The following is an 11,811-nucleotide window of genomic DNA, read 5'->3' on the forward strand; positions in this document are numbered from 1 at the left end:
TTTTGGACAAAACTAAGGTATTGCATCGTCCTCGGACTCAAACTTATGGGGAAACCAATTACTTAAAGAAAATCTAAGTTTTGGACAGAACCAAAGTATTGCATGGTCCTCGGACTCAAACCTATGGGGAAACCAACTATTTAAAGAACAACTATGAGTTTTGGGCAGAACCAAGTTATTGCATGGTTCTCGGATTCAGACCTATGGGGAGATTAATCATTAGAAAATGGCTTAAGTCCTAGACAGAACGGAAACCCCGCGCTGTTCTCGGATCCCAGCTCCAAGGAAACTAATGCAAACGAGTGTTTAAACCTGGTATAGTCATATCTCGGTCCTCGGACCTGATACCAAAAAAGGTTAAGGCTATGAATGTTGTCAAGAATGTGGCAAAGCACCCTAGTACTCAGTGACCCTCTCGGATAGTTCACTTTGGGTTACCCATCCTCGGATGATCACCTCATATGCAATACAGAGCATTTAGCCGTTACCTCGGTTAGTCTTATATGCTTAACACACTTCAGGTCGGCGTTATTGTGCCTGTTAGTCTTAATAAGTTCAAAGTGATAGCTTTTTGTTAACAAGGGTTTCGGCCCTAAGTATTGTTCCAAAAAAAAAAAAAAAAAAAAAACACACCAACACATCCATTCACAAGATAATTATTGCAGAAAAGAAAGAATACAAAAAATGGGATAATGTCACTTTTATTAGACAAAGAAATAGCACAGCGTACAATAAGGGTCTTAAGCAAGCCTATACCAAAAGCTAACTACAGAAGCAAAAAGAAAAGAAAAAAGAAAAAGATACAGGGGAACGTTAAATCCTTTAAATTCTGCTCTAGCAGCGACTAAACATGTTAGGATGGCTCCAGTGATGGAAGAGAGGAGGAAGTGGAGGCAAAAGGAGGCACCATTGAAGGAAGAGAGGAAGAAGCAGTTGACCCCCATACCAGCTCTGGCTGCAATCAAGCAGGTATCATATTAGCAATGCTCGAGAAAGAGCGGATGATACCGACGATGAGAAACCTCAGTGCTGTCGCACCAAAAATCTGATGCGACCTCCACCTGCTTCGGATTTTGGCTGAAGGAAGAAGAGGCTCCTTTCTTGCCTTGACAAGAGGAAGAAATGTCTTGAGTCTTTGTCTCCTTTTCCTTGATCGGGCCATCTTGAGCCTCGGGGAAACCCAATGCTTCTGGAAAGGATGTGGTCCCTTTGCCCTCATCCTAGGCTTGACCGTATCACTCTCTAGGGCGTAGTCACACTGGTAACGGGGACTATGGGAACAACTGGAAGGTTAGGGATTTGGAAGGCTTAAAGAGTCTATGAATAAAGAAAATGACCTCCCACTGCGCTTCTTATATGGGGGGTGAGTCTGGTGGCATTTAATCTGTACAAATTTCCAAGAAAAGCTACAAGCGGGATAAGTTCAACTCACAACGCCGTCTTTGACCGTTGGATTTGCATCGCCTCGTAAAGGGAACCTATTAAAGACACGCCTCGTGCACCGAAACGACAGGAACGTGATGTGAGTAAAATTAAAGGAATGTCTCATAACCAAAAGCATGTCTCAGGCAAATGAAGAGGCACTGACATTGATGAAGGACAAGGCTGGGCAAGTCGTAACATAGGCTCGACATCACTAAAACCCTCCTCTTCGACCGAGAGGTCGGACAGCAGGATTTTGAAGGGCTATTGTGGGGCTAGAGAATTTGTGACCCCGGCCCACTTGACATTAGGGCCCAAGGTTCGAGCTGAGGAAAGACATTGCCGAGGACATGCAATGAAAGTCCATATGGCCTAGAGATAAAGCCGAGGACGATGCTGTCCTCGGCATCCCAAGGCACTCCTTGAAAAAAGGGCAAGTATGGTATAGGAACGGTGCATGGAAAAGCCAAACATCTCCGCATTAATGTGGAAAGGACCCTTGAATAGTGTGGTGACAAAGGACAAGGGAAAGGCTACCATTACTGCAATTAAGTACTCTGCGCCTGACAGAGCAATACTTTTCAGCTTTTACAGCCACTCCCAACCACTTTGGGTATGGGCTTATAGGACAAGTATCAACCTTAGAAAGTTGAACCTACATATGGACGTTGGAGGGAAGGTAAAAGCTAGTATATAAAGGAAAGAGAAGCAATTCAGGAGGAGGGGGATATATCGTCTCCCAGGCCATTGAATCCTAAAAAAGGAGAATCATAGGAACATAAAACTCCTCGGATGAGGTCTAAGGACCGGAGCCACTCAGGCCGTGCCAGGGAAAGAGTCTTATTAGATGTGCTAGGTTCACCCTCGTGTGATTACTATGAACTCCATGACCAATCACTGTCCGGTGACCAAAACTTAGCCTTTCAACCCACTCTCTACAAATTTTATTGTTTGGACCTTTAACGTATGAACCCAATACTAGTTTGGGATCGTTACAAATTGAGTCCTTACAATTATATATTTTAATCGTTGAATTGTATTTTATTTACACTTTTAATACACATAAAATTTTGTGTCACTATAATACTCCATCCATCCTAATTTGTTTGTTTTATTTGAAAAGTCAAATTTTTTAAGGGAATATTATTTATTGTCTTATCTGTTTTATAAAAATGTATAAGTTTACAAAACTATCCTTAAATAAATATATCAGTTTTTTTTTTAAAGAGTTATTTTTAATGAGGCAACTAAAATGGTGCACCAATTAGATTTATTTTTTAAAATATTTGTTAGTTTTTTTTTTTTCAAATAGTTTTGAAAATAAAGTAGGGGTATAATAGAAATATTAATAAATTAATGACTTTTATTTTTAGAAATATGACAATATTTTGAAACATCCCAAAATGGAATAGAGGACAAATAAACTGGGGCAGAGGGAGTATTATTTACTATATAATCTATTAGCTTATACTTTATGCATAATTTTAAACTACAAAAATTTTTATTAGTAACATAGCTATTGATCATTAATTTTTTTAGATTTTTTAAAGGATAGAAGATATAAGAAGAAGATGTAATTCAATGGTTGATTTGTCAAAATTCACAACTAGTAAAAAGATATTGAGTAAGGTTACAGATTAAGACTATAACAAATTTTGTAGTTAAACTTTGTTCTAACTTAAATGTAAAAATGTCAGAGTTAAGATAAGGAATTAGTCAAATATGTAATGGGTTGAAAGTTGGGGACACAACATTTGTCTTTATTAGTAATTTGACTTTTTTGTGTGTTTCTTTTGTGAAATATCTTCGAAGAATAAATTTTGATTGAAGAAGAAAAATAATTAGTGTTACCCGTAAAAGATGTTAAGAAAATTTGATAATAGAGTCTCAATTTTTGTAATAATTTATTCTCTTTCATTAAAATTTATGTACAAATAAAAAAACGTGATGATAATTATGTAATAAATGCTCATAATATTGTTTTTTATTATTACAATTCGAAATTTTTTTAGCCTTTCGTAACTAATTTATATATATATAAAACCGAAACCTTTGGAGCTTCCACAATTTTCCACGTCATCACTACTTTCTTTTTTGTTTTCTTTTTATTTTAGATTCTTTTTATTTTTGGTTTTATATCTTATCAAGTATTACAAAAGTATAGTTTAAATAAAACTCTATTAGATATATGTTTCAAAAGCTTGAAAATTCTATTTCAACTAAAATTCTATAACAAAAATTTTCACAAATATAAACTTCTGCCAAGGTCGAAACCCTTCATACTCACTCAAATTTTCACAAAGAAAACACACATATCAAATTGAAGCCATAGTAGGAAGCAAGTTGATTGTTCAACGAGAACAAATCCTGTAGTACAAAGGCCACCTAATCGCTTTTAGTTTTGAACTTGATTGTCTTATTAACAACAAAGTCAATGAATTGCAGTGATGGACAGTCGTCCACAAATAACATCCACGCAAGGGCTTGATGTTCTTCTTAATTATCTCATATAATTCTAGGAATTATTTTATTTAATATATTTTGGAATTAACATATTTAGATGGTTGGCATAGTAGACAACGTAAAAACAATTTTCTGTCATTTATGTTGCCTTCTGCATAACCCTAAATCAATGTTGAAAGGTTGTGTTTTACAACCATCTGATTTTGGTAACCAAACCCCGCACCTATGATTGTTTATGATTATTTTTGTTCATTGTTTGTAGTTTAAACCCATTAAAACTTATTGCTTGATGGTATTTCATGGTTTTTTTTCCCCCTTTACTTTTTCTTTCAAGGTTGCTAGGAACACAACCTAACATGTGATTTTTTTTCATTGTTTAAAGTTTAGACCCATTAAAATTTAAAACTTGTTACTTTATAGGTTCATGTACTTTTTTCTTCTTCTTATTTTTCTCTTTTGAATAGTCATATATTTTTGGCATTTTGGAAGTTTTCACATCTGAATTTTTGTGTTAGTTTTTGCAATATTTGAACATGTTTAGCAGGTTTCAACAACTATACCATGTATTATTCTTTTGAAGGTAATCAATTTTTCTTTTATATTTCTCTATTATAAAATCATATATATATATATATATATATAGTTTTGTTTCAATAATTTATAGGATGTAAATCTTATGATTCCTTAATATTTTTGGGCCTTTTAGAAGTTTTAACATCTGACTTTTTGAGTTATATTTTTGTAATATCTAAAATTATCTGGAAAATTTCGATGATTATAACCATGAATTATTATTTTGAGTGTAACAAATTTTTCTCTTATATTTCTCTGTTGTGTAGTCACACACACATATATATTTTTTATAATTTTTAAGCTCTTAATCTTTTGATTCTTTTCAATAGTTATAGGTTTATAGTCATGAACTATTCTTTAATATTTTTCGTAAGTCATTGCAAGTTCAAACAATGACTTCTTTATCAAATTGTAACACAAATTGAAGTTATACAAGAGCAATTCATGCAATAATGTAGTTTATCAATTTAAAATTTTATAAAATCATTTTAGTTTACCACATAAATAGGTAGGTTCCCGTGCGTAGCACGGGTTAGTGACTAGTATAACATAAAGTTATAAAAGCTACTATTGTAATTTATTAAACTAGTAACAATCAAGGAAAATTACATTTTCTACCCTAAGTAATATTTCACTTTACACCTTGTCCCCTAAACACAAATGTGTGTGCACACACACACACAAGTTAAATTGAAATTGTCACTTGAAATCATAATTTCAATTCAAACGGTGTATTATGGTTGTGCGAAATAAATGAATGTAATAAACACTACTCTTAAAATAATTTATTCTCTACCCACACAAACTACAACCCATGGCCCAACACAGTGCAACCACCAACTCTAACCTAGCAACAACACACACTGAAGGCCAAAACCCAAAACCAAATCCACCTCCAACAAAATTGAAACCATTAACATGACCACTACAGACCAAAGCACCTCATGGACAACCCTAAGACCACTACCATGACAACTCCAAAATTTCTGCCACGACAAATACTGACAATCCACCCTAGCCACGACGACAACCACCAAAACCAAGCCTAGCAACACTAGCGCCAACAACCCACCCCAGCCACAACAAGCATTGCCCCCATTGCAACCACCCAAATATAAAACAGTGACCTCAAATTCAACAATGACAAGTGACTAGAACCCAATAATGAGAGAGTTGAGGAGTGATAATGAAGAGGTAAGAGAGAGAGAAGAGTAAATAAACAAATGGGAAAAATGATATAGATGTTGCTACAGTAACATCTATATTTAGATGTAACGGTAGCATGTTGTAAAATATTTTGAAAAATGGTTCAAAAGATGGAGGGGTTTTTCTTATGTATTTTTGTGAATGGTGTACTCTATTTACATTTTTTTTAAAGGACTTTTGCATGTTCTTAATTAGCTAGCTAAGATAAAATAGCTATGATCATCGGAGTGTTTTATTTTCCACCGAAGGTCGACGATGCTTTATAAAAATATAATAAAAAATAGAAAGGTCCATGGACCATGGCCATGTGGGCTTAAAGCAGTGAGTTTTTGTTTTTTTAATGTGGTTATTCTTTGTTTTTACTTTTTAGAGAAAGACTGAGGGAGTATTTTAGGCTTTTTATTGTTTTAGCAGCGGACCATGAAAAAATAACAAAACAAAACAAAAGAGCTTCATGCAAAAATAATAATAAAAACAAGACAGAGACACCCACATGCAAAAAGAATAAAAAACAAGAGAGCAAGGTTGGTGAAGTTTTATAATAGGAAAAGTATTGTCTTACAGTAGCTGAGAGAGAGTGCCTGAGACCACTTAACAAACAATGGTGATCCAAGAAATTATAAAAGCATGCCTTATGGCTAGTCCTGATGACCACCAGCTCCACCTCCAATCCAGAATCCGAATATTTCAATTACCACGCGTTTGGGCGTTGGGGACGTGGGTCAGTCTCTGCTTGTGTTTGTCTCATTAATTTATAGTTTTTATGCTTGCGCAAATTTAGCGGTTTATCCATATCCAGTAGAAGATACTCAAAATTGACCTGTGAGTAGTAGTCGTCATGACGCCAAGCAGTTCACGTAAAAAAATGTGTCGAAGCAAATCGGCTGGAGTGGAATCATGACTGGGTGGAAAGGGGGATAAAACTTAAAAAGATGAATATACTTAAAGGCCTTTTTGTCTCTATGCAAAATACAGATGTAGGCTTTTTTCCCAATCCCAAAAGCCAAAACGGTTGGAGTATTTTGTTGCAAATAGTTCAAAATTAATAGATGCGAAGGGCGCAGCCTGGGGAGGTGGGGAAGGACAATTGTCCCCATGGCCCGCCTAACTAGTGAATGCGCGCGTGTGTATATATACAAATAAGAGTTTTACATTTTTTGAATCATTTTTTTGAAAGAAAATTTTAACTTACGGCATCTACTCCTAATGATAGTTTTTTTTGTCATGTGGTGATGCTGATACCTTCAGTGCTTGTTGCTCGTCATTGGTGATGCCACAATTCACTGGTGGCAACAAATGAGAGAGGCATATCAAACACTCACAACATAAAATATGCAGCAAACAGAAGATGATGAGTAGTGGTGGAGAGTTGAAGTCTTGAAGATAATGGTGGAGTGTGGGAGAATTAATTTAAGTAAAATTAGTTGATATGGCAAATAATAACTCTATATTAATGATATGATAAGTTGTGGTATGCTCACCGTTATATTTTAATAAGAATCTAAGGTCATCGGTAGCACTATGTATAGTTCAGGGATCAGAGTTTAAATGAATCCTCTGAGTTGGCAATTTATATATATATATATATATATATATAAATTTTTTTAATGCTTTTTATTTAACCCCTTTAATAAAAATTTGAAGACCTTAATCTTAAATTTATTTTTAAGCCTAGCTGAAATAATTTTAAATATGATTCTCTTAACAATATTTTGGTCTTTACAAAATAAACCCCACACCCCCCCCCCCGCGTGAAAAAAAAAAAACCCAACAACAAATCAATATTATCTAAAATATAGGGGAGTAAAAAATAGTAAGTCCAACAATAATAGCAAAATTTGTTCATCTTAAACCTCAAAAAATGCTCATTTAGATCTTAACAAATTTTAAATGAACTAATGGGAAATTCTTAGTGTAAACATTACATCGTCTCTAAGCAAATGTGTAGAACATTATACATTTTTATGCAAAAGTGATATTATACACTTTTTGCAAATCTTACATTGATAATATTTAATCCACAATATAAATCTTATATAAATAGTACAATATAAACATATAATTGTCCTAAACTAATAAATAAAAGTATTTTAGGTAGTATTAATTAAAGTTCACTTAACAAAAATAATTAATATATTCATTGTATTTAAAAACGATAAATGATTTTGAAGATTTAATTTTAACAACAATAATTAGTATGTTCATTATATGAAGAAACAATATGTCTAATAAATTTATAGTTTATCTTTTATTTTCTTACTAGTCCATCCTATGAACAAATTTGAAATTAGCTTGTAGATTACAGTATTAATTTCTTATCTAAGATTCATTACTATGACTATAGTCTTAAAAAGAGGTAATTTTTTTAAGTTACACCAAATGAACTTATATGAACGAGCTGATTTTATTAAAAGAGTTTACATAACACATGCACAAGAAATACAACACAACTGGAAATCAACTACCTGAAACACCACACTATCAGGACTGCCACACAAGCCACAACTGAGAAGTTAACAACCATTACGTACGGTCTAGAAAATTCAATAGGAAAGTGCGTGCATGTATTATTGTACATGCACCGACTTTCCTATTAATAAAAAATAGAAAGGTCCATGTCGTATGGGCCCATGGCCCATGTGGGCTTAAAGCAAGCTCTTTTTTATTTTTTGTTTTCGGAGTATTTTTGGCTTTTTAGCAGCAGAGCATGAAAAAATAACAAAATAAAACAAAAGAGGTTCATGCAAAAAATAAAAAGAAGGTTGGTGGTGAAGTCTGAGACGGCCTAAAACTATCTACCAAACGATGGTGATCCAAGCAACTATAAAAAGCATGGCTTTGTGGGTATTTCAGAGCAGACGGAGCTTCACCTCCAACTACAAAATCCAAATATTTCAACCATGTTTGCCCTGTTCTTCATGTTGTTTACCACCATCATCGCACCACTAATTCCAACCCTCTCTTCACAACCTCCACCACCACTAGTTCCAACCCTCTCTTCACAACCACCACCACAACTACCCGACTCCAAATTTCCCTCCCTTACTCCGCCTCCACCACCAACAGTGCCAGCATATGAGTCGCTACCAGATTACAACATATGGACTCCACCAAGTGAACCACAACCAGTATCCGCGCGGTTCGTGCTGGGGTGTATCTTGGTTCTATTAACATCAATCGCCTTAATCGCAGTGACGATTTACTTTATCCGGCGAAAAGGGAAGAAAGGGGACCAAGGGCCGAAAGGGGACAAAGGTGAGAAAGGGGAGAAAGGGCCGAAAGGGGATCAAGGGCCGCAAGGGGAGCGAGGGCTGCCAGGGAAGTCAGCCTGCCACGGCTGACAGGGCCGCCCCGGCTTCCAGGGCGGCTGCCAGTGCCGTAGTAGCTGCCAGGAAAAGACAGGAGTAATTTCTTTTCCTATATGTTTGGATTTTTATATTTTTTTTCCCCCAGTTTTTACCATTTGGTTCGGTCTGAGTATTTGGGTGTTGAGAGTTTCTACAATGGCTTTTTTTTTTTTTTTTTTTTGGGAATTTAGTTTTAGAGTCCTGTATCTGGGTGTTAGAATGTTTCTTATCTCTGTTCTATTAATGGTTTTGAAATTTAGACCGGACTGTACGGTTCAAACCGGTTAACCAGAAACCATCTCTTGAGACGGTTCTTTAAACTCAAAAGCGGTTTTGCACAAAAAATATAGTGGACCGTGCAAACTGTGGTTGAACCTTCCAGGTTTGAGAGCCGTGGCTCGGTCTCACGGGTTAGGCTGAAACTTGTAAAAAAAAGAAGAAGTAAAAGACGGGCGTTGACGTTATGCCATTTTCTCCGTTGAACTCTGGCTTTTTATCTCTCATCCTCCCCACAAATCCGAAAATGCGTCCCAAAACACACCATCACCAAGTCCACAAAATAAAATAGAAATGAAAAGCACAAACCTTATCTTTACCCTGCTTCTTCTGCGTTTTCCAGCATTTTTCCTTCTTCACCAATCTTCTGTGTCTTCTTCCTGCGTTTATTCTTCTTGCTTCTTTGGGTTTCCTTTCTTCTTATGTCACTAGTACCCAAAACGACAAAACTATAAGAAATCAAGTCTAAGAATTTTTTTTCTTTTTCCAAAAAAGTTATCTACCAATATGGCAGACACTATCCCTAATCAAAAGTCTAAGAATTTTTTTTCTTTTTCCAATGAAGTTGTCTATCAATATGGCAGACACTACCCCTTCTCCATGAAAAGGTTGGACATGTGGCCACGTTTTCATTATTTATTTGCTTTTAAATTTTTTTAATCATTTTCATTTTTGCATTTTTTATAAGACATTTAAATATCTAATTGCATTATTTATTGGTACTACAAACCCACTTATTCATATATTAAATTCATGTGTTATTATAAATTAAAATTTATATTATAGATTAAACAAGTGCAAATATTATACACATTTGCATAAAAATATAATGTTGTAAGCATTTGTTTTGTCTATAATATACTATCTTATCTTGATAGTATAATGTAAGTTAATAATTTTTTATTATTGTTTTTTGAACAATTAATAATATTCCGTTGATATAAAAATACATTTGAAAGATCGTTTTTATTTTTATTTTTTGAACTATTTTATTCATTTTTTCTATTTATACTAATTTATTATATTTATTTATAATTTAAATAATTTTTAAATTAATTATGATATTATCATGGTTCAACATTGGTTAAATCTTAGTCTAATCTCATAAACCTTAAACCCCTTCATTCTTTGGTTCTTTGAACAGTCTAGATTTCAAAACCATTATATGGGTTTGACAAAATGTGTAGAAGTTGGATGATCTTTTGTGTCGTTAAGTAGGTTCTTTCCTGGGAATTTCTATTCAATTCGTATATGTTGTTAGGTCCTTCTAAGGAGAAATTATTAGGACGTAGGTCAAGAATAGTCCTAACTAATAATAAAAGGCCACACATTCAAAACAACTCTAATTCAACTTCCTAAATGAAAAAACGAAACAAAACCACATAAATTTAACTCTAGTTAAAAAAAGAAAAAGAAAAAAAAAGAATTGATTGGAAAAACACAAATAAATTTAATTTATAAACAAGCAAGATTCAAAAACTTGAAATCCAAAAGCTCAATCTCATCAGTTTGTATTTAGTTTTAGTGACTCTAGTCTTTCCATAGAGGTCTTTTTCTCTCAAAAATCTAGATTTGTTTCCTTCTTCCACTCCACAACCATCACAGATCTGTCTTAGACTTTTATGGCAAAGAATGTGGCCGACGAGTATAGGTGCTTACGTGGTCCATAGACGTGTATTTTAAAATAATGATGAAAATGAAGGCATGATGAATTTTCGTCAAAGCTGTAGAGCAATTTTTTCTTTTTCATCAAGATTTTATTCTTGTGTGTATTGTTTTTTTTTTTTTTTTTTTTCCCAAATAACTATTTAACCACTGACTTTCTTTTTGAATTTGTTTTTACATTAACAGGGGTGGTAACTGATGTGCATGTGCGAATATTGTGGAATCAGCCATCATCTAATAGCAAAGATTGATGTCAAAGTTTTAAATTGAAGATTGCAAATGCAAGTTATATTCAGTCGTGGGTTTGCCATGAGCTTTGAACATTGGTTCTGATGTGATGTGCTTGTGTGGTTTGAAATAGTTGTTTTAATTTGAAATTGTAATATTTTGGCTTATAAATAAGGTTAGTGGTATTTGTGGAAGTTTGGAGGTTAGTATTTGTAAATGATTTGCGTTTCAGGGATTAATTTTGTTTTGGTGTTTGGATTTCATTGTAAATTGTGTTTGTTTTGATAATAAATCAAACAAATAGGAAAAAGCTTGTTGATGGCATGTGTTGCATAAGGGTAGCAATTCGTGTTTGCGTGTCGGGTTTATGTCGTGTCAACTCACGAGTATCTAACTATATGGGTCAATACTAACTCGACATATTTATTGAACAGGTCAAGATTCCTCAACCCTAACACAACTCATTTATTAAACGGGTTAGTGGTGTTGACTTGTTTATCAGACTTTATTAAAATGAAAAAATATATATTTATAAAAATCCAAGCAAATAAATATTTTTAATATAAAATTCAAAACTAAAGAGTAACTGCATCGCAAATAATCATTCAAAACTAAAGCATATCTCAATATC

General features: G+C 34.0%; 1 long non-coding RNA gene across 1 annotated transcript; it reads left to right on the forward strand.

Moving 5' to 3' along the window:
• Nucleotides 1-8,373: 8,373 nt before the first annotated feature.
• LOC126720487 (uncharacterized) lies at nt 8,374-11,497 on the forward strand. Its single transcript, XR_007653432.1, has 2 exons — nt 8,374-9,068; nt 11,139-11,497. It is a non-coding gene; the product is annotated as an uncharacterized LOC126720487 (long non-coding RNA).
• The last annotated feature ends 314 nt before the right edge of the window (nt 11,498-11,811 follow it).

This window comes from Quercus robur, chromosome 4, assembly GCF_932294415.1.
Source record: "Quercus robur chromosome 4, dhQueRobu3.1, whole genome shotgun sequence".
Taxonomy (NCBI): Eukaryota; Viridiplantae; Streptophyta; class Magnoliopsida; order Fagales; family Fagaceae; genus Quercus; species Quercus robur.